This window comes from Aythya marila, assembly GCF_965140915.1.
Source record: "Aythya marila genome assembly, chromosome: 4".
In the NCBI taxonomy this organism is placed as follows: domain Eukaryota; kingdom Metazoa; phylum Chordata; class Aves; order Anseriformes; family Anatidae; genus Aythya; species Aythya marila.
In genome coordinates, this window is record NC_139045.1 from 45,780,064 (window position 1) to 45,807,871 (window position 27,808).

A 27,808-nucleotide genomic window follows, 5' to 3' on the forward strand; every position below is an offset into this window, starting at 1 on the left:
TGTAGCAAGTGAGCACGTAAGGCCAAGAACAGAACCAAATCCAGATCCCCTCACTGGCTGCCAGAGCCCAGTTTACTGGAGGTGCTCCTAACTGCAAAGCAGACTACTCAAAACACATAAAATACCTTGTGCAAATATTGTCTTTTTAAACTATGGACAAAAGCTCCGCTGTAGGACCCTGATGTGTCTGATGATACACAGATGACGGATAACCCCAGGAGAAACTGGAATACTGAATGTGAACTGACTCCTGCCCTTTCTGGATCACTGCAAATACTTGAAACTGCCACATGCCTTGAGCTTTAAAAGTCCCAAACTCCTCCTTTACCAGCCTTATTCCAAAGGGGGATGCTGGCATCTTTGTTTCTGTTTAGTTACTGATGTAGGGTTGCTGTTGCTGGAGGCTTTCCCCCCTGCCTACCAAACAAGGGACCATCCCCACCTTCTCCTGCCTCTCCCCCCTTTCACGTTTCAGCCTGACATCCTCTCAAACCTACCTGACAGCCTGCAGCAATCGCCCTGTGAATGGCAAGCAATTTCCTCATTGACGGCCTCCCATTTACTCTGACATCTGCCAGCGCTCCCTGACACTTGAATAAGCATCAAGACATTAACAGTCTGGCGCAGGTTTACGGGTTTGAATAATAATGTTCAGGGGGCTCCCTGCACTCATGCAGGCAGCCAAAAAATCCCTCGCTCACTACATTTTGCCATCCTAGGGGCTGGGAACGGTGGAGCCCGATGTGTTTGGATGAGTGGCACCTCGTGCAGAGGCCTGACGCACAAGTAGGTAACGCAGCCGGTGCCTCTCCCCTTGGGCAGCAGGGCTGGGAGCGGGGCTGTGGGAGCCGACTCGCTGCTTTGGGAAAATAACAGGGAAGAGCAAACGGAAACAAAGGAAGCCTGCAGAAATTAAAACAAAACAAACAAAAGCCCCGCACAAAAACAAACAAGCCATCTCCTTCCAAAGCCAAAACCAACCCTTCTTCTGCTTTTTCTAACATTCATAAACCCTGCCTCAAGTGGTGAACTGGCACGGAAGAGCTCTGAACTGCCTTTCGCACGTGGAGTCTCATACTGCAAATATTGCGGGGACAAAACAGTCTCAAATTAATGGATTATCAAGGAGAGAAAATGGTCCAGCTACAGTTGCTTGGAGCTTATACTAGCCCATGGTTTATTTCTCATGTGTGCACGCGTGTATTACGCAGCCAGTCTGGGACTCTGGCACAGTGGAGAATATCCCAGCTCAAGAGCCGTCCTCCTCCATCGCTTCCAATCATCCTAACCACGTCAGCCACCTCCTGGAGGAAATTCATCCTTCTAGCCTGCGGCAGCGATGGCTCTCAGACAAACCTCAAAGCACTGGTTAGTGAGACCCTTCTGTACCAGATGACTTGCAGGAAGCCTGGTATGCCTCCCAGATGTTTAATAAAACATGACGGTGCCCTCTACAAGTCTTTGGACAGAGTTCAGTCATCTCTACCCACAACCAGTGCACAAAGGATTCAAAGGCTTCCCAAACCACAACTTTTGTTTTCAAGTACAAATAAAATATGCACATGCATTTCTCTGTGCTTGCTATTTTGCGAAGGGTATGTTTTCCACCACTGTGTACTGAAAAACAGGCTTACAGTTCAGCAGGACAGGCGAAATGAAGCGATGTCCAGAAGACTGAGAAAATAATGCCATTAGTACTTTTATGGTGTTGCTCCAACTGGAGATTGGTGAGAAAGAAAGGAAGATTTATTACAGATGAAAGCAGTTTGACAGCCTATGTGAAAGGAATTTGGTGGGTGACCTCTGTCAAGTTCTGGGGAGCAACACATCCACATCTTCAGCCCTGTCACGACAGTAGTCAGCAGCTGCCTGGGGAATAGCAGTCCCATTCTGCAAATATTTTCAAGATGCTGAAAATTCCCTCCCAAACCACGATACCAATTTGAAATCACACCCAAAAATAGAATGTTCATGAAAAAACAATTCCAACCATTTCGGATTGAAAAGTTCTATAGTTTTTAAAAGCTCAAATTTCAAATTCAATTTTTTTTTTTTTTTAATTTAAAACCTTATGTAAATTAGCCAACATGGCAAAACAAAAGGTTGGCTTGAATAAAAATAATAATAAAAAAGCACGTTTACAGCTGGGAATATTTAAGCAGGATATTTGAACACTTTCAACTCCTTCCCCCCCACACGCCCAAAAAGGTTATCAGATGTTTTTCAAAATCTGTACTTTTTTCCAAAATCTGCCCTTTTTTTTTTACCAGTTGTCGGTTCTGTTAAATTGCCTGGTCAAGAGACAAGGAAGTGTCACTGACAAGATTACCACCACCTCCACTTAATTGAAAGGCTGCCTGCTGCGTCCCCAGCTGTCCCCCTCCAGCTTCCAGACGCGAGGAGGATTACAAAACCCTGCAGAATAAAACTGTCCTAGAGCTACCTCCCTTCCCCCAACACGTGCAACAGACTAGCTGCTACACCCAAAGCACAATAAATAGCTGGCTCTCAGCATTCAACCCTTCCTTTTTTTAAAAAAATAATAAATAATAATAATAATAATAAAATATTTATTTATTTTTAAGCACAGTGTGTGTGTCCCAGAAAGCTTGGAGTCTGAGCTCGCAAACTGCAGGACGCACTGGCCACCAGACAGGACGTAAGGTGAAACACAAAAGCAAACAAAAGCTTCTTCAGCTACAGGTATGAGCCCTGGTTGTGCCAGCTGTGTATTTAGATAAGCATCTCTCCATGCACAAACCTCCTGAGATTTTGCCTTCCTGAAAAACTGTGGGATAGAAAGGCTGGAAACTGATACTTCTGTGGTCTTTTCTGCCGTTATTCTCTGCATCTGCAAGTACTTGTCACTGAGTCAACACTTTTAATGGGTAAAAAATGAACACAACAAAGTCTCAAATAAAACAATGTAGGGTTAGTAGCTTGTACTGACACCGTTTGACTCTGCAGTGTTTCATTTTATTAAGTAATATTCAGTTGAAAACTGTTTAAATATTACTTCATCCAAGAGAAATGGCTTCAAACCAGCTAGTCTTGCAATGGAAGAAGTGGTACATGCTTGTCTAAATATGGTTTAGCAGGCATATTTTTACACTCACGATAGGCTGCAACTCGTCTGCTGTGTCAGTTCACTAGCATTCAATGGCAGCTTGCTTCCTCCCCCCTGCCTCTTATAGGATAATAAAAAACTACAGGCACTCTGCCAGAAACCAAGATTCAAATTCTGCAAACTCTTAATGCACATGCTTGACTTTAATAGGAGCTGACCCAGGAGAGACTCCTTAAACATTTACACGCTTCAGACCGAGCACATGAATGTAGGTATGTAGGTCAGGGCTGAAAAGGAAGGAGATTTACACTGACGAGTGATGTCCCCCTCATGTTCACAAAGAGGTTTAAATTTTACTGCTTTACTGTTGTCATCAACCTAGCACAGCCGTACTGCTGTAATGGAGCAGATATCAGATAGAAAATACTTTGAAATATGAAATATATATGCATATTTTTAAGTAAATACAATACTTGAACAAAATGATTTCCATTTGCTTCCAGCTAGAGAAATTCAGTAACACCTCAATTTTTACCCATTTGCCAAATAATCAAACTGGGATATATCAGTACAAATTTATTTACTTCTGAGGAGTGAGCACGCGTTATTGTACTCAGAGCCAGGCCTGCACCTTCCTTTTTCCAGTATAGGGGTAGAACTTGGCTAAATTCAGATTAAAAAATAGATAAAGATTGCTGAGAATAATCAATGTAAAAGTGCACATCCTACTGCAAAATTAATAACCACCCTTTGAGGACAGGATTAGTTTAACAGTAAGCTCAGACAACCCACAATGCCAAATGAGCAGGTGGCATTCTGTATAGTCATGCAGAAGTTTCTGCCTCTCTTGGCAAACAAAAGAGCATGATCAAAGCCAAAAGGGTTTTTGCTTTTGCTGACAGCCAACACTGGCTTCCACGAGCTCCTTCTATTTTCTTCCTCAGCCTGTGTATGTCCTGCAGGGCCATACAGGCCTTGTCTCATGTCACTTGCTCACACAGATCAGATGTTAGCCTTAAATGCATTGTAAGGCAGCCCTAAGAAAGTTCCTACCTCATAAGAAATTCCCTCAAATATTATGCTTTGGAAGAAGGAGGGAAGGCATTTGAATAAACAAGGACTGACTTGGATAAAATAAACTCCAGCCACAAAAGCAACAACAGAACTTGAGGCTGTAGCAGCTAATTAAGGGGGACTGCAGTCTGTAAGAGGAAATCAGAGGTCATTACGTGCAGTTTTCACTAATCCGTTTCATTACAGTTTAAGCTCTGTACAGCTGTGCTGTAATCAAACAGGGGGAATGCCAGCAAGGAACAGTATGAAATCCACGTGCATTTCTGTCTGTTAAAAGTCTCTTACATGTAAAAACTCCAAGCCTGCACTGTGTGGCTTCAAAAGCAAAGGCAGGTAGGTGATGACACTGTTTTTCCAGAGTAAATGACAGATCAATGGACTCCAGTTTTCGAACCATCACGGGCCTTCTCCATCCCCCTCCCAACAGATATAAATCAGAGCTGCAGAAATACAAAACTGAAAGCTATGCGGCTGCCAGGAAACACAGGCAAAGGGAAAGAAGCTTTGTGAAACCTTGGAGTTAACATTGCAATGGGCACTGATGGCTATAATGAACTACAGGGCAAGCAGCAATGGTCTTTTCCTCATTCAGTCACTGCAAAGCCAGCATCTTTCCATGTAGCTACTGGACAAGCCCTGTCTCCAAATAGAAAGGTTGTCATCATGCACACCCAGAGCATGGCGACAAAAAATAAAACCAGAAATAAAAAACACTTCCGCCAATCCAGCTCCCAACAGTTAGCAGAATGTTTATGAGCATCATTTACAACGGCAACCACCAGATTTCAGAGCACCAGCTTGAGCTGCCAAGTACCAACAGGACCCAGCCTCTTGAAACACGGTAGCAAGGAGAGGTGGTGGCTAAATCAGCAGTAGGTGATCACCCCACTAGTTTTAGTTACTGAACTTGACCAGAGAAGGACCTTCTCCCCGGGTTCTGGTGTTCTAGAACACCATCAAGTCTGAGGTGAAAACTGGAATTTATTTTTCAAGAGATACCATGGAGAAGAATTTGCCAGACTCATCTGAAAGTCTTACCGTAACACGTCTGTAATAAGATGAACCCACTGGGTTCAAGCAATAGGGATTTCTTTCCAATAGTCTTTCCCAACAGACCTCCACTGCATTTCACAGAATAGATTCTGCTTTCCTTTACCAACATGCAACCTCTGTGCTACAGAACTTGGAAGTTTTTCCTTCACAAGCCTTGAAGGCGTGCAGGTGAGATACTGCTCAATGGAGCCACGAGGGCCCATTTGGGAAATAAATATTATATTGTTGCAGGCCCAACTTCTGAAATATCAGTCCTTGAAGGGTGTGCTCTGGTGATGCTCGTTTGAGAGAAGCCACGTGTGTGAACAATTCCGATAGCCTGGAAGCCAGACCCAGTACCAAAATGTAAATAAATTCAACTGGCGCTAAAAGTGGTAAATATAAAGTGAGTCCTCAGGGGGTGAAAGAATATCTCCCTCTTCCTCTCCCTTCAATAATTCTTCTATTTACTAGCATCATCCTGAGCGGAAGCGAAACTGCAAATGCGACAACATTGACAAGTATAAGAGCCTTTTGTTGTAGGGACCAATAACTTTAAATTGCAGCCTGTGCTGCAACAAATCACCCATCTGCAGAGCCGGTGATAGAAAAATTACTTCAGAGAGCCAATATGTGGACTAAAGGCATTATTTAATGTGTCTGCCAGAAAGCCCTTCATAAAAATTCATGACTCCAGCAGCTGGTCTTAGTTACCATGAGACTTCTTGTGTGTTCTTCTATGGAAAGAAGAGAAACCTTACTCCATGTTTCATCAAAAGAGCTGTGCTTGATTTAACTGCAGCACACAAGGCAATGCTCCCATCACCAACCACTACAGAGGTGGCTTTTTTGTCACCTATGGTTCAGGGGCATTGTTCCAGTCTGCTCTACTCACCTTAGGATCAGGCAGTAAAGGGCTTTAAACATGATCAGACCCAGCAGAGGTAACCCAGAAAGCCTAAAGGGTTGTGCTTCATTCATCAGAAGCAACAAAATCCTCAAAGGAGCACTGCCACTAGCGTCTGCCTGAATTTGTTCGACAATTTTACTCCACAGTAAGCATAATCTTTACTGGAGAATATAAAAGTCATTTCATATGGTGATACACAGCTGCTTCCTTTCTTGTCGAAGCCTTCCAAACATATCTTTCTATATGGCCCCTCTGAAGTATCAAAAGATGCGCTTCAAATGGGAAACGAAAATACCAGTGTGAAGCAGAGGGCTGTTGCTTCCTACAGTGCACTACTCAAAAAAATGGGAAATAAATGATAAAGTTTAATTCAACTGGTCCCAGATCCAGCGTGTTAACCAGTCCACCTCTCAAAACACTCTTTGGAGATTTTTTCTTTGGAGATTCTGACTGCAGTCAGAAACTAATCTGGAGGGGAAAGAAGCCCTTGACACCCACATCCCTCTTGGGGTGGATGGTGCTGGTAGCAGCAGTCACTGAGGGTGTCTGCTTGCTTCCCAAGGACACCCTCGTAGCTGGAGCTCTCAGAACCAGATGTCCTTACCAGAAAAACAACAGTGATTCATTTAGGCATTTTTAAACTCCGGTGTTCCAGCTCTGAGGCCAACTTGCTAACCACCGGGTCATCTTCCCTTCCAGCAACAAACAAACAGGGTCAAAGACCAAAAAGCGCTGAACACGACAGCCTAGCTGAAGCCGAGGTTCTATACATGTAAGAACACCTGATGATGACTAATTTATTACCTTCAGAAGGCAGACAAGATTTCTGGTAGTTTTCTTTCTCCTTCATGCTTTGTGTCTATTTCTAGCTCTGGCTTGCATCGAGTATGTGAGTTTACCATACTGCCCTGGATAACGTGATTCTCTCAATATCCTTCCCTGACCTTTCTTCCTTCATCACCACATGCTATTAAGGAACATCTGTGGAATAGCTGCCGGTAAATTCTTGAAAATTACTTTCCTGGCATTTCATTATTTTCTTGGAAGGCAAAAAAGATACAAGAAGAAAAAATGAGGCAACACAATGGAAGGGCTCTTCATTTTAAATTCAGTAGTTGGCAAGTCACAACATTTGCTCGGATCATCAGGGGGTTTCTAGCTGAGAACCAGCTCCTGCTTGGAAGCTGTTGCTGGAGCAGAGCAGGTCAGGAAGACCGGAAGGGTTTTGCTTGGCCCTCCCAAAGATCTTTTTCTCTATTAGTTCTCATGTGCCTTTTTAATTGTAGAGATTTCTAACCCATGGACAATAATTTACTGCTGTTTATGCCAGCATTAGAATTCACCCTGACAGACACTTTCAGAAAAGGCTTGCTGTAATTATGAGATTGCTTTCTCCCCCCCTTGTTTGTGGCATTGCAATAACGATGGCTATTACTTTTATTACTGAGATACTTAGCATGAAGTGTGGAAATTTCCCATCTCTTACAGTGCTTTCAACTGAAGTATTGCACTAATTTAAAGAATTTACCACGCTGGGGTTTAGAAAATAATTCAGGAAAAGGCGGCATCCTTGTAATTGACATTTTGTCATTTGTGAGGTCTAGAATAGCTATGCTGATGGGAAATCCAGCATTATACTAATTATTATTTTACTGTTGTCATCATGCTTCTTTCTTTTAGGACATGAATGGTGGCTCGGCTACTATTTCAGAAGCAGAAGAAATCTTGTTATTCTCCAGCAAACATAGGGAACTATATCTGGTGGACTTCCTCTGAAGGTTTTTTCATTGAAATATGACAGCTTCTCCAGAAGTGAGCATTCTCAAAAAACTATTTGTTTGCTGGTATTTTTCGCAGCTTGCTTTAACTGAGCAACTTAGAAACTTAGTACTGAGTACTTAGAAACATTTTCATTCATAGTAATTGTTTTTGGTGATAATAGTAAGGACAAAAAAATTTCACGTTGCACAGATACTTGAGTGTATAAGTCGTGCAACCAATTCACAAATTAGGCTAGGGTTTTTTCAATACTAATAGAAGCAACTTCAAAATCTTAAATCTTTTCCTATGTGGCACTTTTAAGTGCCTTAAAATTGAGCTAACTTTTTTTTGTAGCATAGGCACCTACAAAAAAAAAGGTGCAGAGGCTTTACCGCTGATGTTCAAGAATGGAAGTCTTGAACGCCAGGCTAAAGTTTTACTGCTGAGTAGAAAAGATGATTTCTCTGCTTCTGATGGGATCACCTTCTCCAGCTACTTCCTGAGACAATGTATAGCCCAGCAGGAGTAAAGACAGATTAAAAGCAAGGAAAAGCATCAACAGCAAGCAGTTGAATCCTAACTAAACGCGAGAGAGGTACAGTCTGTGCCTGTCCGTTATCTTTCCCAAACTACAACTGCCTGCACTCTGCAGAACACACTGGAAAAGGCTTCTGCCTAAAGGATCCTATGAAGGCTTCAGAGCAGCTCGTGAGAGCTCCCAGGGAGATGGAGCTAAATTCCCATTTCTGAGATGAGGCTGTGTCAAAGACATGCTGGGTCTCCCAGTGCCGTAGCTCAGTCTGCCCATATTTGTGCTAGTTATGTCTTCCCCTTGCACTTTGTTGTGACATGTGGATCCAATCAGCAGCCTGATCCTTTTTGGATATCGCATACTTGCTTTGCTCGAGTTTTACCACCCCACCGCACACTTCCTTTGAAAGCTCGCCTCCCTCCTCATCGCTGACTTCCTTGGGTTTAATAATTCCCTCCACGCTGTCTGCGTTGTGGGCACAAAGGGAAAGTTTGATGACTGCAACCCAGACCCAGACAGAACAGCGCACACCCCGCCATGCTGCAAATTGTGCTCCCAGGATGTGAGCTGTGGTGGGGCTTAATGGCTCGAAGAACAGTCCTTAATGCTTTACAGGACTGCAGACATCCCGCCCAACCCCAGGCATCAGTACTGTTCTTGAGCTAATGCCAGTTCCTTCCGCAGAGCCCAAGGGCTGATCTGGACACATGGGAAATGGAACAACACGCGGGAGACCAACCTGCTTCAGCAGAAATAATGCCCAGAGCCGCGGGCTCCGAGGGCTTCTGTTTTGTTCCATCTCAGCACCTCCCAGCCTTGCAGCCCCAAGGTGAATTATGCTTTCCCCTGAAGTAAGGGCAGCTCAATTTTTATCCAGCCTTCAATCACCAATTGTCTCCAAATTACCCCGCAAAATCCCACGCCAGCTGCCTTTACCACAAGTAACTTTTCATGGTACAAAGAGGAACTGAGGAAATAACGCCACTTACGAAATGCATTTGCTCCATAGAAAGGCAGAAAACATTGCTAGATAGCACAGAAACAGCTTTCCAAATTCTCCCTGACAAAGATCATTCCTGCCCAACAACCACATTTCCCTCTGAGACTTTAAAACTCCATCTATTAAAATACGGGTCGGATACAGATTGTCATGCACAGGCTTATAAATTACACTAAAAAGTCTTACTCCTGCCTTTGCCCTGTGTGCTTTCTCTCAGTCAGCTCACCCTGGCAGGGGGCAGGGAATCACAGAGCACAGGCTGCTGACGTGGCAGGCCCGTGGGCTCACTGGGCAACCTGCGTGGCATCTCACCGTGTGCTTTAGCAAGCTCCTCAGCCAAGCCCAGCTGCTTCTTTCTATCGCCTCTGCCAGTAAAATGGCCTGCAAAGAAGTCAGCAGGGTTTGCAGACGCTGGCTTCACTCTTGCAGCTGAGTCTAGCTGGATATTACAGGGTAAGGCGTCTGTGCCAACGCACAAGTTCCCTTTGTTTTGTGCGGCCGTTACCATCACAAGACCTCTGAGCGTGCATGAGACTTCCAAAAGTTTAAAGGGTAAATTCATGAATTAACTGCTGTGTATACATTCAAAACTCTCCAATGCTGTTTAGGACTACAGCACACATCTAAACTTGTGGGCTCTTGACTCCTCCTGTTACAAACTCCAGAGTTCGACTGCAAACGTTCATTTAGCAAAAGCAGGCAACTGCCTGAGGAGGCTTCAGAGATCTTGGCACTCATCCGTGAGCTGGAGGCAACTGCATTTTGGATCCTCAGCTTCCAAGGGACGGATTCAAACAGCAAAATGGCAGCCTGAAGAACTCATCTTATAGCTACAAACCCTCTGTATAGATTCAGAATATTCTCTTTACAGATTCCTCTTAGATCCACTTGGCTTACAGGCAGGTAAATCCAGTGATCAAACAGAAAATACCCAGCCTGGAAACTGCATTCTTTAGTTCTCATTCCTGCTACACTTGGTAGTTCCCAGGCTTTCCTCCCCAGCAGATCTGCAGGGCAGGCAGTCTTTTTCATCTATGTATTACTCCAAAGGCAGGTACTTCTTTTTCCAGATTTCCACGTTTATCTTACCTCCAAGCACAGACCACTGAACAGACTGCAAATAATGCAAAGTTTATTAGAAAATCAAGTTAGCTCAGAAGTGAGTAGTCGAAAATGCAAACTAAGTTACATAACTCCAAAAATCACATTCTGCATCCTTACTGCAGGGATATTTATTCTCCCCCCATCACTTGCATTTTGAATTCATTGCATTACCAGCATCATCATGGAGCTTTTTCTAGCTATACAGCCCCTTGCTGTTGATATTTTCCTTCTGGAGCAGAGCTAGGTCACTCCAGGGATCAGCAAGTTTGTTGGAGTTCACTGCAGGAGTTCCAGCTGCGGAGTCATGGAGGGGTCTCCTCACCAGGAAACCACTCTTCATTTTATGTCATCTGCAGTGTACTCCATTGAGCAACCACAAGGAAGACATACTCAAAGACCTTTATCTCTGTAGCTCTTATCACCAATTACAATTTGGGACTCAAACATTGTACTTAAAGACAAATAAACTATAAGCAACAAGAACTTCCTAAGAAAATAGCTGCTGGCAACCAGAGCCACCATGGGCCTGCATTCACATATTAGGATAAGTCACGCAGTCTCATCTGCCTACATTTAGCTGGAGTGTCTGGAGCAGCTGTTAAAAATTTTGGTAAGCAACAGGGGGACCAGCGAAGCTTCTAATAAGGGATCTTCACCCCTGGCCCATCCTCATGTGAACAGTCAATGAAAGCATAACTGCATTAAAGCCAACCATCTGCCCCTGGAAGTCCTAAAGGCAATGCATGCTGGCCTAACCACAGAGTGTTAGAGGCGCTCACTGACCCAGCTCATCAGCACACTTGAGTACAACATCACTCCAAATCTGTGATGAAAGTTGCCAGTGAAATGAGGTTTTCAGGTTTCACAAAAGGCACGTCTCAGAGGCAAGAAAAAAAGCACATCAACTAACAGTACGCTCCAGAAGTTTGCATGTAAGGGGCTATTTACAAACAGATGTAAGCATGCTGCTCAGAACTATCTATTTGTCCTTAAAATCATTTTTTTCAACAGAGCATTAGCTCATAAGTTCACACATGTGAACTTCTCAGAAGTTAACCCTGGAGGCAGGGCCCTCATCCTGCACAACACAGAGCTGCACAGCAGCTGTATTCACACTACACAGGGATCCTGACGGACGGCAGTGACCAACCTGCAAACCTTTTCTATTAGTGGGCCTGTTTGTGCCCTCTGGATTTTTTTTCTTCTTCTTCACGGCAGAGCCAAGCCAGAGACCACACTCAGATTGCATGCGCTACAATAAGAGCAAATCCTACACCTGCAGATAATTCAGTTCCACAAGACCATTCACGTACACTGCCTTAGAAGCGTCAGACGTTCAAGTAATTTCATACTATTAATCATTTCTTCCAATCTTTGCCCCATGTATCTGATCCATGAGTCACAATAACACGAAAGCACACGGGATAGGGAGAGATAAAGGTTACTCTTACTACTTTCACTGTAAATAGATAAGAAGACAAAAAAAAAAATGAACTCATGCAAAACTCTGCTTTCAGTTCTGCCACTGAAAACTAACAAAGATATAACCAATTCAGAGAAGTGTGGATTGAAAACTCATTTTTTCCTTTGTTGTTCTTTTTGCTGAAACATGGAGTTGATCTACCATTAAAGTGGTCTAGGGATAGCTGAGACTCAAGACTACGGTTTGAGGAAGTCCATAAAAAAGACTGTCACATGATAAAAGCAAAAAGCAGATGTTCTCTTCGACTTCCGATTTTGATTTACGTTGGCTGTATTTTAAGTCACTTTCCTTTGCAACCACATGCCTAATGCTGATAGTGGGGAAATCTCAGACTCGCACACATTTTTAGAACCAAACCACTGGAAATGGTTTGTCAGTTGTTCACAATTCTGACACTCACACACAAACAGAAGTCACCCAGCTGGTTTAATACAAAAGCTTTCTCATTTCAGAGTACTACCTTACTGAGAATTCTTCACAACTGCCGGAATATCCGCTACTAATTTTCTTTAATAACATTTTTTTTTTTTTTTAAATCATCTCCAAACACAGAAGTCAGCAGGCACTTCTGCACTGGCTGAAATGAGGGAGGTTATCCCAAAAGTGTCTGTGTTTCCATGTGCATTTGCCCCTGAGCCTCACGAGGACTGTTGCTAGCTTTTATGGAATGAAGCCATGATATGAACTTTTCCTTTTGCATTTCAAAGAAGAGCCAAATGCTTACCAGAAACTTCAAATAGGTTTTGAATTTGATACAATCTAAAAATGTATAGCAACAAATAAAGAAATGCTATCAAGCAATCTTCAGATTGCTCGGAGCAATGTCCTTGCACCATACAAACCCAAGTATGTGCGGGGGAGCCGTACCACCAAGTAAGAGCCTGAAGTTTTCCACTTGTTTTTCCACAACAGCGCTTGTGAACAAAAGATAAAAAGATTTACATCAGCCTCCATGTTTGGCACATTTTGGAGACCGCAACTCAGAACCAACAGTCAGGCCTAGCTGTATGTAATGCTTGCAGAAAAACAGGTCTTGCTACACAGAGCCTGAATCTGAGAGACCCCCCCTTATTTACACTTGCTTCAGAGAGCTCAGGATCAAGCTGCTGAAGGGAAGCCATTTGCACAGGTATGCTCTGAATATATCTACAGAGCCTGAAAAACAGACGTTTCATACAAAGAAATAATACATGCTTTGCTGTGAGGCATCTGGCAAATAAAACAGGTCCTCAGGGACAATGAGGCCCTTTTTTTTTGTTTGTTTGTTTGTTTTAAAAGGGAAGCAAAGCTACCCAGAAGGCTGCAGAGTGACAGTAATGCCCATGTATTGAAGATTTCCAGTATAGGCTTGCCAGAGGGAACAAAGATTTTGTACCCTGGGTGGCTTCTCATTTTCTGAGCGCAGCCCTGAAACGTCCCCGCCTCTGTTAGGTGGGACACAAGCCAGGGCCAACCTGAAAGCTGCTTGAGATCACAGCTTGGCTGCAGAGCACCTGGGGGATAAGCAGAGACTGTCTCCTGGTGCGAGCTCCTGCCCCGTTTGGGAAGTTGGCTGAGGAGCGTGGCAGAGGTGAGCTGCAGCCCAAGGCAAGCAGCATGCAGCATCTCCACACCCGGCAGGCGGTGCACGCCTAACCCTGGCAGGGAAGCTGATATTTGTTTGACTCTTAGGGAATTTCTTCCATTGACACTATTAGATTATTGATCAGGCCTTTACAGAGCTGGTAAGAACCGTCCCAGACAAAATGCAAGCTACTACTAGGATTAGTGAAGGATAGTATTGGCAGTAACCAGGAGGAAAAAAAATCTCATCACAAAGGCAACCACTGAGCCTGTTTTCCTTCTCAAATTCCCAAAACACAGTTTAAACAGAAGAAATTGCAGCTTTTCCCAAGCAATATTTTGTTTTGAAAGATGGTATTTTGGGGAAACTGGGAGAGCAAAGGAAAATCGTTATCAGAATACAAGAACCTATTGGGAAAAAATCCTTTTCATTTTATCCTTCTAGCTAAATGATACAAAAGGCAGTACAGAGGCTGAGGGCAGACAGATCAATGAAATGCATTTTTTGCAATGACGTTTTCTGAGAAAGACTCCTGTGATGTAGAGATTATACAGCAGTGTAGGCTTGCTAACGAATGGTAAATGCTTATTTCCCATCCACTTTCCTCTGCAAAGAAAACTTGGCAAAAATACTTTGGTTTCAAGGACATATTTATGTCATCATGAAGAACTTGGCTAGGGCAGGTAAGACCTGCTCTGACAGAGACTGGGCATGCAGAGTCCTCTTACTGATGGTGATAACAGAGAGGCAGGAGGAAGACTTTCAGGCATTTCAGGGAGAAATGAAACTCTTAAGGCTGAAACTTTGAAATCCATGCCTTTCACTTATGAACTGCACTTAAAGTTTCTAACTGAACTGCATCTTGGTTTTGCATCACTGATAGTTTCACAGCTCTGCTGCCTGCACCTTTAAGTAGAAGGGCAGCTGCTAAAGTACACAGCATGCTGAGAGCAGAGCTTTACAAATGTTTGCTTCCTTCTTTGTGGTCCCAGCAAGACTAAACATCTCACTGGAAATTATTTCAGGGGCTGAAGGACAAAAGGTCTTCTCCCCCCACCACCTGCATAGGGGGTGTTTAGGGTTAGGTGACCTATTATGCAGAACGTGGTGTATTTTGACACAATACCACCACCACACATCTCTACTTATTACTATTACAGCAACAAATACAAGCTTTTTTTTTTTTTTTTTTTTTTTTTTTTTTTAAAGTCAGCGTGCATTTGAAGATACAGAATGAAGAGGAGCTTGCTTTACCTTTGGATCAACTTATCACCTTTCTCACCAGTCTTCTGAATTAAAGTAAAAGATGCTGCCAAGTCATGGGAGAGAGCTGAAATGCAAGCCTGTTCAGTTCCCTTCCCCTAAAACGTACACAGTTAGCTATAAGGTAGAGGAAGCTCTTCTGTGTTATATACTGACAATGTTATGAACTGTTATAACAATTTCCCTTCAAACAGTACAGTAACAAGAGCTCTACCTGTAGAAATATGAAGCACTCCAAGGAACTCTGAAAGCGGTAAGGTTTCTTCGAGGCTGGCAATATTTAGTACCATTCACGTTCACAACACAGCAGAAATTTCATTCTTGCAGGAGAGCTGTCAAGAAGAAGTGCCATTTTGGGTCTAAAATAGTTGAAAAATGAAGACTCCCATGTGGCTCATGCACTGCCTTCTCAGCAGCAAGAAGTTTCTGAAATGGCTGGCAGGCTAGCATCCCTTACACTGCACGCAATTCTGTCTCACTGACAAAAGACAAAAACTCAAGTGTTTCTTACATACTGCTACAATGGTCAGCTTACTTTCTGATTCACTTGGCGTTTTTCACTACAGCAGCTTTTAAAGTATGCAAACTTTTATTTTATAAGACAGTAAAGTTATGATTTTGCTGATGTTAGGCCAAGCAGTATTAAAAGGCTATTAAACTAATGCTGCAGCACTTGCTAGATCCTGCAGAGCCCTGCTCATTCCACTGAAGAGAAGTTGCCATGGGAATGGAGTAATTGCACGTCTCCCCAGGGGGAGAAAACCCTTCCTCGTCTTACTGAGTTTATCAGGAGGCATTAAAAAATCCATCCCTCTGATTAGGTCACACCTTCACAGTAGGATGCTCATAATCTTGAACCTCTGCATATCCCTCCCATGGTAGGGGAGCAATCTAGAGGCATTTCCACAGCTCAGCAGGTTGAAAAACAGATGCGAGACCATGTGCTGCCCACATAACACCCTTTGGCAGCCCCCTTGTAACTTCTGTTACTGTGCAAGGCAGAAGCAATTACACTGAAGCCAGGGAAGTGGATCCCAGCTCCATAGTGGGGTTCTCGTGGTGGATAATGATCTCAAACCAGCTCTGCCATGGTAACAAGTCACCGAATATAGAACTGCCACCTTATCCAGCCATGCCCTTAGGCTGTGAATACTGAGAATATTGAAAACATTGAAAGTATTGACTTGTTACAGGATCATTGGCTTGAGAAAGAACAACTTCCAGGCTGCTTTACCTTTTGCTCTCAGAGCAGAGCTTGAGGACTTGATGTGTTATCCCTTTTCACCTACTCCGCAAGGCAGAAGCGCACAAACATAATGACACCAAAGACATTTGCTGTTCTGAGAAAATTCCAATTAAAAAAAAAAATCCTAAAAGATCTTGAACTGACAGGATTCTCAACCAAACACGGTAGCACAAATTTCATAGATGACAGGGCAGGAATGGTCTTCAGAAACACACCGTCTTTCCCAAGAGACATTCCTTCAGCAGTTGAGAACTGAACTTTAGATTATATATAAAATGAATAAAATCTTTTATTTTCTTTTTTGAGAACTCAGTGAAGTTAAAATCAAACAGCTAATTCACAAGATCAAAGTACAACAGCAACTTTTAGCAGCTGATCTCCTAGCTAAGTGAAGTTGAATTTTGTTCTCCAGCTGTTGAGTCAAACCTTCAGCTAGTACAAATTTGCATAACATTGTGGAAATCAATGGAAAGGCCCCGGTTACTATAACATGCATAAGAATTACCAAATTGCATAGTGTACAGCAAGATTATTCATAAATCAAAACATGACTGCGTGCACCCTTGCCCTGCAAACAACTTCTCAAGCAATCCCCTGCCACTTTCCCCTGGCCACACACACATGCTTGGCCCCCAGCTTCCCTACTTATACTTTCAGAGAAATAGTAATCCTGCATTTGTCCAGATGTTTTGAGAAGTCTCCCAGCTGATTCCCTGATTATTTCTACAAAGCAAGTATGAATGCCTTCTGAAAAATCACCAAGGACTTTGCAGAAACAGTAATTTAAAGCAGAAGCAGATTCTGGGAAAAACAAAGCATTGCAGGCTGAAACATATGGCAAGCTGTCTGTGCAACAATACCAGCTCGTGGAAAGAGAGCTAAAACCAGATAAAAATATTCCTCACTACAATAAAGCCAGGAATCAAACAACAATTCTACCTTTAATCAGTTAAAAAGAATAGGGAAGACTCCCAGGATGCAGAAGCCAGAGCCTGAGAGAAACACCACCTTTCTTTTCCTTATTAATCTAGTCACCTCTGTGCTTTTGAAGCTTCACAGCTAATAGCCTGGAGATTTTTAATGCCCTTGCTGCTTCAAAAACACAAAGCAAAACAACTTTGGTTCTGCATACACTGAGATTCTTATTTAAATTTATGATTCCAGGAGCTAGGATTTCAAGAAGAAAACATTAGAGAGCAGGAAATCCAAACTGAGGTCAACAGAGCCTGCATTGCCTAAACATTGAGGCAAAGTGAGACTGGTAGCTGTGTATCTTTTGCATTGAGCAGAATCCCCGAGCACCAGGGTCTGTTCTCCCTCATCGTCTCCATCATGCCACAGAGACACGCTGCCTTCAGACTGGCCTGAATGAAAATCTCTAGACTGCTTTGCTCACCTGCCAGGTCACAGCTTGCTTGTACCTTCCACAGGTACAGGGACAAGGGGAGAAGCAAGCTCTGCAGGGCTGTTTCAGAAAACAGCTGATAAAAACAAACGTCCAGACAAGGCTCTTACTATGACTCTTCTTGCCTGGCATCAAGTGGGCAAGGCTCAGAGGTAAATCCGCTGCTGCCATATAATGGGGCCACTAAATGGCACCACTAGAATTTGGGCAGGAATGTAAAATAAATATAAAAATAAACATTTAAGCAGAAATGCGCCACCACCACCCCCTCAAACTCTGCGTTCTTGCTCTGAATCAATTCAGACGCTATCAACTTGCCAATTTTCAGTACGTGTGTGTGGGTGTTGGAGGAAAGTATTAAGTTCTGCTTTTGTCCAGAAAAAACTCAAACACATTCCTAGTACTAGAGTGGGAAAATGCACATCTCTGCTCTCTAACTTTGTTCCATTAATTTCACCAATAAAAATGATCTTTCTTCTTGGCAGGCATATTATTTTCATGTTTTGAAGTCTGTCTGCATTTCAAAGGGAAATGTTTTCTTTAACAACATACGAGAGATGCAAACAGACTGTCAGAGAAAATACAGGGCTCACTAGGGCTGATGCTGACATAACCTTCCAAATGAACTCTCTTCGGGTTGTTTTATCCTTTAATACAGGAAATTTAGGTCTAATTCCCACAAAAGGTGTCTCTGGGCAACTAAACAAATCCGATTTCTTTCATGTAATTGTACTAATTTTAATCACAAACAGCTTGTAATCACTGAAATACTTTCTGACTAGACCCATTAGAGCATTTGACACTGATGCACACAAAGCGGCACTGGGTGATTAGTCTGCATCGTTAGCAGGAGATGTTTCACCTCCTGACGATTAAATCTTCTTGACACTTGCTGTCCCTTTTCCCAGGGCTGTTTGACCACTCACTCACACCAGAGCAAACCTGCACTCATTCACCTGAGGGCAGTGGTAGTCCCTCAGCACAGAAACGCCATAATATACAAAGCAACCTTCCGTTTGCGCACATGCAGTAAGTGAAGGGAAAACTAACCTGCCTCAAAACTCATGAAAGGAGACAGGAGCCACTTCTCCTGGGCAGATGACAACTTAAGGAGCTTCTCCCCCTGCAGCTCATGCCCAGCTCACCCCTGCCTGTGGCTGGTACAACGTGGGAGCCCATGGCAGGAGTCAAGATTGGGTACTGGTAAGAAGTAAAGGGAAAGATTTTATGTCTGCCTCCCAAAGCATTTCGCCCTTTTGTCCCACCAACAGTTCTCCCAGCACAACTGAAGACAAACAAAGCCAGGAAAAAAACACCAAGAGATGCAGAACTACGTCCCTTCTGGCAGTAGCACATGTACAAACATACCTCTGCGTTAATTTTAGGCAGCCAGGACAGCACATTGTTACTTACAGAGACACCAGGGATGGATGTGGGAACTCTCTGTTCTGAGCACGTCCCCTTTGATATCCAACGAGGTGCAAAGTGCCACTTACATCTCAGTAGGGTCTGGCCAGCATCCTGCTACACCTGCTGTTCCACATCACGGTGCCAGTACAGCACGGTACTGAGGCTGTGTGCTGGTGGCAGCCCTGCCCAGCCAGCAGGACAGAAGCCTTTATCTAGGCTTGGTGAAGATCCAAAAAAAAAAAAAAAAATCATCTTCACCGAGTGAAGATGATTTTTAACAGCACTGCCTGCACCCACAGGGAAAGGAGTGAATGCAGTTGACTAAAAGCACAGATTTCCTTTTGAGACTCTACCTGTCTCAGCACAGTACTTCACTAAATTCCTACTGCATGCAGGGCACATCGCTCCAGCAGCATCGGGATTTTCCCCTCAAAAGCATGAGCTGTGGCGCGAGGAACTGCTAAGTCCACTCCTACTGGGAAGAAAGCATGATTTGAAAAGCTTTCCATGTCGCCTGTTTTGGGGAAACAACACTGTCAGGAAGTCTCTACAGGCACACAGGTCCTCGCAAAGGGATCAGAGGAGAACCAGAGCCAAAGCACCAGGATGATGTGGGGAAGGACTGTAGTGGAGAAAAGTGGTTAGATCAGATCCACCTTTGTCACTGCTCAGAGAGAAGAAATACTGCATTCAGTAATACAGCTGCTCGTTCACTCACTGCTCAGCGGCCTTTTTGAGGCATTTCATCCTGTGCTAAGACACAGGAGGGGAAATGAATACCCCTGGCTTCAAGGCACAACATTAAGCATCCAAGTAACTCTAAAAATTTCATCTTTTATTTTCCTCCCCCATTCTGGTTCAACTTCATTGGCAGTTCTTCTGTCTCTTTTCCCCTAGTGCACATGAATAAAACTTTGACTCATTTTATTTAAGTCATTCAGGCTTCAATCCAGCCAAGGATATCCTCCTAACTTAAGAGCACACTGTGTGCCTGTAATGAAGCCTCTTGGGTATTTTGTGCATTTGTGGAGTGTTTGGACAGATGGAACCCACAAAGTCCAGCACTCGGCAGGACTGAGCCCAACACAATCACTCCTGGGTCGACGGCTCATTTTGCCTGCACCTCAGTAAAGATCACCAAGCCTCACTCAGAAGACCAGCACTCACAGAAAAAAATTGTTTCTCTCATTCACTTCATCCCAGTGGTAGCATCCAACACTCAAAATATTTAGAACAATCAGATATTTAAAATAGAGAACTACAGTACATTTAGATTGCAGAAACTTTCCCCGGTAGTCAGAGAACAAAGGGAAGAAAAAAATCCAGCAGTTACATATTCTTGTGTAACAAGGCTTTGATTTGCCTTTTGCTTCTCTTTGCTCAAAGGATGCTAGCAGGTGGTACCATAATTATATTTTACTATTTCCAAGCACAGAAACATTAAGTTGTCAGGTTAAATACCCAGGAGGTAGACAAGGAACTTAACCAAGACAGGTATTTTCTACTACTTGCTGTGATTCAGTTGTAATCCTGAAAGTCATCGCAGATTGCATGAAATCACCTCAAAATTTGAGCCCAACTCAACACAAATGTTTACTGAGTTTCACATGAAACTTAGACTATTGCTTTTGGCTGGAAACCATGGGAAATATGTTAACTTCATATGATCAGACCACAAAATGGATGAAAAAGAGCAGTCTAATCTGAGCTTTGTTTTGAAAGATTTGGTTTTGTTCAAAGACAAAACAAAGCCCAGCTACTCGGAGTTCACGTGATGCAAAAACAGAAATAAAACATACACAAAGTCCCTGAGAAATGAAAGAGTGGTATTTTGCACAGTACTACTACTTGCTTTTATATGTGGAGTGGAAATAACTTTTCTCCACTGTTTCCCATGCCTTTTTTCCAAGTGTTTATATGAAGACCAAGATCTACCTCAAACAATATCTTTGCTGAGGCCATGGTGAAGAAAGCGTTGGTTCGGGGCTTATTTGCTTTTTTTTCCTTAAATATGAAAACAAACAAACAAACAAAACAAAACAAACAAAAACCACTACAGGCATTTGTTCTGTATTCAAGGGCTTGATTTTGGTAAATTTTAGTTAAAAATTGAATGCTGTGACTCAACAAACCAATTTTATTTTAATCAATATTTGTGATCATGTGTGACAGAAAACATTTATCTGTTTTCCAGTGCTTGTATATAATTTGTAACACAAGCCAAACAGCATGGATACCTATGTTGCCAATAATCCTACCTATCCTACACCCATGATATGGCAAGGTGCCACATTTAGAAGAGACAATGACAGATCTCCGGACTTGAAAAAAAAAATAATAGCCCTCCCAAGACCAACTATGCACATGGGGGTGATGTGGATGTGGGGGGCAGGCCATCTATCAGCTTCAAGTTTCATCACCACCACATTTGACTGCATTCCAGTCCCAGAAATGAGCAACATGAATTAATTATTTCTTCTGGATGTTTGTATCTAGTTTTATAGCTTATATAAATATTGCCACAGATGTGAAGATCGGGTCAAGAGATAAGACCTGCTGTTTGTATGTTCCGAAGAGTAGGCGTGTGGGGTGAAAGATGTGAGAGTTTAACACCTGCATGAGTCAGGAAGTTCTTAATACATTAATGACACGAATTTCCACTGAAATATCTGGATTTTTCAGGAGCTGTCACAGTCATCAGCTGCCAGAGATACATAAAATCTGAGGAAAAAGGACAAAGTGGACAGAACCTCTGGAAAATTCCTAAAAGGCAGAAGGACCACATGAAATAGGCTAACACCAGGAAATTATCCTCTCAGAGAAATCTGAAGACCAAAGCTAGGCCATCAACTTCTAGGACTGTGGGTCCAAAAAGTGTCCACAGCATGCCAGCCAAATACATGACACTTTTTAGGTAACATCCTGATATAAGCAAATAAAGCTTGCTTTTAGTTTCAGTTTTCTTTTTTCCCCCAGTGGGCTTGGTCTTTTCTATGCTTTAAATAATTAATCACCTTTGTTTGTATTTAATCTAGCTTGAATTAAGATTTATTGCAAAGTCAGTGGTAACAATCACATTGCTTGAAGGTAAGGCCTTGAGACACGCGGCTGTGGGCTCGGCTGGCTGAAAGCTCCTCTGGGGCTGCACTTCACAGCAGCCAGAGAGCGACAGGACGTGGCACCATGCCAAGCACACAGCCCTGCTGGGCAGTCGGTATTGCTGGAGACGGGCTGAAGAGAAAAGCTTCCTCAGAGGCCAGTAAAAAGCAGGAGAAATCTCTGGCAAGTTGTAGTGGGCTTACGTGGCATGGTTTTGGTAGCTGGGGGCCATACGGGTGGCTTCTGTGAGAAGCTGCCCCATGTTAGGTAAGGGCCCCACTGCTGACCAGAGCTGAGCCAACAAGTGATGTTGTTTGCGCCTCCGTGAGAGGAGATTTAAGACAGGGAAAAAATAATGCTGCCACACAGCAGCTGGGAGAGTGAGAGTTGTGAGGAACAGCCTTGCAGGTGCCAAGGTCAGTGCAGAAGGAGGGGGAGAGGTGCTCCAGGCGCCGGAGCAGAAGTCCCCTGCGGCCTGTGGTGAGGCCCATGGTGAAGCAGGATGTCCCCCTGCAGCCCATGGAGTACCACGGTGGAGCAGGGTTCCACGCTGCAGCCCGTGGAGGAGACCACGGTGGAGCAGGTGGCCCTGCACCGACGGAGGCTGCCGCCTGTGGAAGACCCCTGCCGGAGCAGATTCCGGGCCGGACCTGCAGCCCGTGGAGAGGAGCCCACACAGGAGCAGGTGACCCGGCAGGAGCTGCTGCCCGTAGGGGAGCCAGGTTGGAGCAGTTTTCTCCTGAGGGATGGACCCCGTGGTACGGACCCATATCTGGAGCAGTTCTGGAAGAGCTGCTGCCTGTGGGAAGCCCACGCCGGATCAGTTCATCAGGGACTGCATCCCGTGGGTGGGACCCCACAGCACAGGGGACGAGAGTGACCGAGAAGGAGCGGCGGAGAAGAAGTGCTATAGACCCCTATTCCCCCATGCCACGCGGGGGGAGGAGGTGGAAGAGGGTGGATGGGAGGGGAAAAGGTGCTTTTGGTTTCTTTCCTTTGTTTCTTACTTCTTCTAGCTTGTTAGTAATAAGCAATAAATCTTACTATCTCCCTACACTGAGTCTGTTTTGCCCATCACAATAATTACCGTGTGATCTCCTCGTCCTTATCTCAACCCTTGAGCCCTTTTCTTCCCATTCCTCTTTGAGGAGGGGGAGTGAGAGAGTGGCTGTGCTGCAGCTCAGTCGCCCACCTGAGTAAAACCACCACACAAGTGACACAGTCTTCAGGGCATGCTTAAATCCTCAAGTCCAAAGGAGTTTTGACAGTATGCAGTCTGCTGTACAGAGAGGGCCTCTGGAGCTGAACAACTCCTTGGCTGCGATTCCAGTTCAAGCTGGACTATTGCTGCCTGCTTGCAGCATTTCAAATGTTTCCCCAAAACCATGTGATGCCACTATCTGTAGCACAGATTGCCTTAAAAACCAGATGCCAAGCAGCCTTGGGATGCCCGCAAGTTCCTATGCAGATCCAGGCCGAGACCCAGCAGAAGAAAGCGGCACCCAAAACCTCATCGCCTCCCGGGTGCAGTGCCCTCTGAAATCCTGTTACAACAGGGCTGAATGAAAACACACGCCCATTTCAGGGGTTTCCAATGCACGGCCATTGCAAGTTCTGCCCAAGGTCTCCTTCTGCAGTTAATTTCCTTGGCTCCGCAAGTACCCAGTGCCCAGCAGTAACCCCTGGCTAATAATAAAACCAGCCGATACGGGCAGTGCGCTGAAGTTTACTGACAAGAGGCTGGAACAGTCTGATAGCAGGGGAAAAACACCAACCCCGCACCAGCTATGCCAGTGCTTCCAGCTTCAGAACAGCTCGCTATCACCCAGCAGTCACCGAGGGTATTACAAACAGAGTTTGTGAAAAAGACCCCTGCTCCTTTTATCCTTTCGGGAATTATTTATAGATCCATTACACTTCATATCTCCAAGTCAAAAATTAAAGAGGCCTTTCAGCCCAAATGACATATGCTAAAAGTCAATTTAAATCGTGCTACCAAAGGCTAAGGATTTAAAAACCCATCCTGACATTTAATAATTTTTAAAACACTCCGGAGACTTCCAGCTCCCCGTGTCACTACATACCATCGCTTCTGAACTAGCAGAGAATTCAGGAAGCTCAATTCTCCAGAGCTTTCTTCCTGGTCAGTTTGCTGTTTGTTTTCTCTAAATCAGCTCTCCTCACCAGAGAGCTCCTAGCCAGGTCAACAAAAGCACTCTAACAGCTGTGTGGCTACAAAGGGCTAAACCATTCCCCTCCTGCTGACTTCTCCGAGTGGATCTTGGAGGCTGTGGGGCTGGCACTTTTCCATTGCCAGAGGCACCAGTACCCATGAGAATCCCTCACACAGTTTTTGGGAGGCCACAGCTACAGAGCACCCTCCCATTTGCCAGCAGATCCACTGCAGTGCTAAGATCCCACTGTGCACAACAAATATGTCATTTCACAACACTAAGGAAGTGATTTAGAAAATGGTATTTTCTAATGGGAATTTGAAAGCTAGAGGCTGTCTGAACACGTCTCTGCTCACTGTGCAGGCCGCAGCTTTGCCACTGACTTCAACAGAAGCTATACTAGGTTCTTTGGAAATTCCCTTCAAGCCACAGAAAGAAGCTGTAAAAATTATGGGAGGGGGATTTCCACGGAGGAAATGAGAGTAGTATCCTGTCTCCAGAAAGGCTAAAAATAGAAAAAGAAGGAAAACCCCAGAAACTTCCTTCTGCCCCAATGGACATGCTGCGCATTGCAGCAACCTTGTGCCAGAGGACTTCCAGTCACAGCAACTCAAGAGCTCCACTTCTTTTCTGAGACTATTTAGTGGAATCGTGCTCCACGACAGAAAGGCAGCATAGCTTAATCACTTGAGTAGCTGCGTACCCCCCAGATGAAACAACCCCCCCAAAACTTAATCTTACTTTTGTTCCTACCTTACAGGTGTTTTTTGTTATCTGCCAGCACTCCGAAGGACAGGGGTTGCTCATTATCAACCACCAGTAGTGCTGAGGGCACTTTGCCAGCTACCACTGGACCTGGCAGAGTGCAAGATCTGCCAGCCGTGCCAGCTCCTCGAAGTAATGGCCAAAAAATCCCATCTATAGGCACTCCCAATGCTTCTGCCCTTTCAAGGCGACTGACAAATGGCATCTTACAGGCAGCTGCTTGGGACCTTGTGTGTGCATTGCTCAAGCAGCTCCATTTCTGCTGGGTGCCACCCACGTCATATAGAAAATACCATTAAGACAAGCAGCACTGTTGGGGATATGCTTTGCTTTGAGAGAGTGTGCGAGCATTTGTGTTCAATTTAAGACAATCTCATCAGAACCAGAGTCAAATGGGATCTATGTACGTGCAAAACATGCAAAAACTGAAATAATGCTAACAGTCCCATTTGAGATGCATCAGCCAAACTTAGTACAAATGCTCATTTTTTTTTTGAGGCAGCTAATCTCACATGGTGTCCCCTCACATTCTTCCCCCACCCCACAGCAACAGAGCTTGCTGCTAGTGGGGTAAATGGAGCAGACTTCTCTGAAGGAGCTTCAGATATTTCAGCCTATTTTTATTTGGCCTCTGATGGATACAGTAGGATCCTAAGGAGGAGAACAGTGCTGCATTCTCCAAATCATGTGGGAAATCAGAGAACCTGCAGTCAGTTCTCAGCAAATTTAGTCCCACTAGCGTAGTTCCTTATCAACAAATTAGGAATAGGCAGTTTTCCCATCCTTTATCTCATGTTGTCTTTCAAAAATTGTGGAAAGCAAACCATTTTCTCCTCTGTCCCTGGAAAGTGCTTACCATATGCAGGCCCCCAGAACCAGTGCTCCCACATCAAAATTGTGCACAACAGCCCCCTCTCCAAGTCTTTATAACGGAGAAAAGTGAGAAATAACCCTCAGCTCCCTCTTTTTCCCCTGCTGAATGGCCTTCCCCTTCACCAGTTCATCCCAGCACTCACATGAGGCTCACATGAGTTTTCATCTGACCACCTTCCTTTCTGCGAACACGCTTGCTCAAAGCTCACAGCTTCGCTTTTAGCCCAGGAGAACCTCCCACAGCTCCCTTCAGCTCAGATCTTCTGGGCTGCAGCTCCCCAGCCTGCCCACAGATCCCCCTCAGTGACAGCTGGCTACTGCTCCTGGGTCCCCCCAGTCACATTTCTTTTGTGTTACACTTAACGCTTGAGGTCAAACACCACAGAAGCTTTGATGCTGCAGGGATATTCACTCCATCCATCTCTTGGGGTCGGGCTGTTCCAGGCTGAGCAGCAGAGACAGAAGAACTGCTTCCCTCCCCCCTGCTTGGTCCTGCGGTGAGCATCCACAGCAGGGAGCAATTCCCAATACTGCTTCTCCTGCTGCAGCAGCATTACAGTGTCCTCCTCGCTTAGGTAGGTAGGAGTGAATCCTAGAATGGTTTGGGTTGGAAAGGACCTTAAAGATCATCTAATCCCAACCCTACTGCCATGGGCAAGTACAGCAACTGCCATCCATGTTACCATTATCCAATGAGAATGCCCTCCCATATTACAGAGGGATTAGAGCCACCTCCTTTCAGAAGCATCCATGCTATTAAATACTCGCAAAGACTGATCTCTCATGCTCTTCAAATCAAAAGCTGTGTTATTTTCTCTGATAGTCACATACAAGCTAGCCAGTTGCATTAATTTTCTGCCACAGTTAACTTCTCATAAGCTATTCTATTGTGAATAATGCTTTGTAGCCATCTCTTTGCTTGCTTGATTTAAAAACAAGCAAAAAAAAAAAAAAAACAACAACAAAAACACACACACAAAACAACACCACACATTTGCAAGGAGTCAGCAGCTCAGGTACCTTTTGCTTTTTGAAAACATCTAGCCTGCAGAGAGCAGGTTGCTACGTGTCCCTGCCTTTTCAGGTCAGCTTTCCTACATGTAAGAGCAACAGCATCATTACAGACCTGATGGATAAAATGCAGCCTGTCAAACTGAAAGAAATCCATCTTCCTTGTTCATTTCCATTTAGACTCCTCTTTACAACCACCATTCAGCATCCATGTCATGTACAGCTCAAGCTTCCAATTTGTATTCCATAAACGGTGCCCTCTTTTTCCTCATCCTTCTCTCACAATAAGCTGTGACAAATCTGTTATCGTGCAAGCCCCTTTACACTAACTCCACTTAGAGAAACACAGAGCTCATTCCATTTTCAGGTTGCAGAGCCACCAGGCTGAGTAACCTGCCTCCCAGCAACATGCTTTCGTGGCAAGCAATCCACTCCTACCATGGGTAGGGGGGTACAGACAGTTACACTACACTGCACAGCAGGGAATAAGTTGCCTTCTTCTCTTCACAATTTTTTAGGTTGTTGTTAAAGTAAGGTGAAAGCAGCCCTGCTGCTGTCAATGAGAATTGTGTTACTGATCTCTACAGGGAAAACATTTCAGCCTGACTTTTTGGTTGAAGAACTAGAGCTGAACCACAGCATGGCATTTCAATTGTGGGCCTGAAGCTTGAGTGAGGATTCGCTTCAAAGTCCTAAGTCGCTCTCTTCCCACACCTGGACAGCACAACCTCCCCATAAAACCATAACTTCTACAAAAGCTGTCCACAGCCCAGAAGGAAGCCTTGGGTTATGCTATGTTGTAAAATCAGTACAGCCTGATAGCACACAACCAATGAAACCACAGGTTTTTTACACAAATTTTAAGAGAATAAACCTAAATACCAATTGAAGACATTCCTATTTCTGTTCCTGAAGCCATTCTCAAGATGCTAAAGGAACAGCAGCAGGAAAAGGGAAATCAGAAAAAAAATAAATAAATAAAAGCCCAGAGAAGTTAGGGGGAAAGTGAACCTGCTTACAGCTTCACAAGCAGAC

General features: G+C 44.2%; 1 protein-coding gene across 2 annotated transcripts in view; it reads right to left on the reverse strand.

Moving 5' to 3' along the window:
• RASGEF1B (RasGEF domain family member 1B) overlaps positions 1-27,808 on the reverse strand; it is a 124,954-nt gene that overhangs the window by 35,405 nt on the left and 61,741 nt on the right. The window contains exon 1 of one of the 2 annotated variants that reach the window (XM_082759009.1): positions 18,492-18,661. The exons of the other annotated variant lie outside the window; for it this stretch is intronic. The gene's annotated coding sequence lies outside the window, so the exon portion shown is untranslated. Of the gene's footprint in view, positions 1-18,491; positions 18,662-27,808 lie in introns of those variants that run through there. 2 annotated transcript variants of the gene reach the window in all.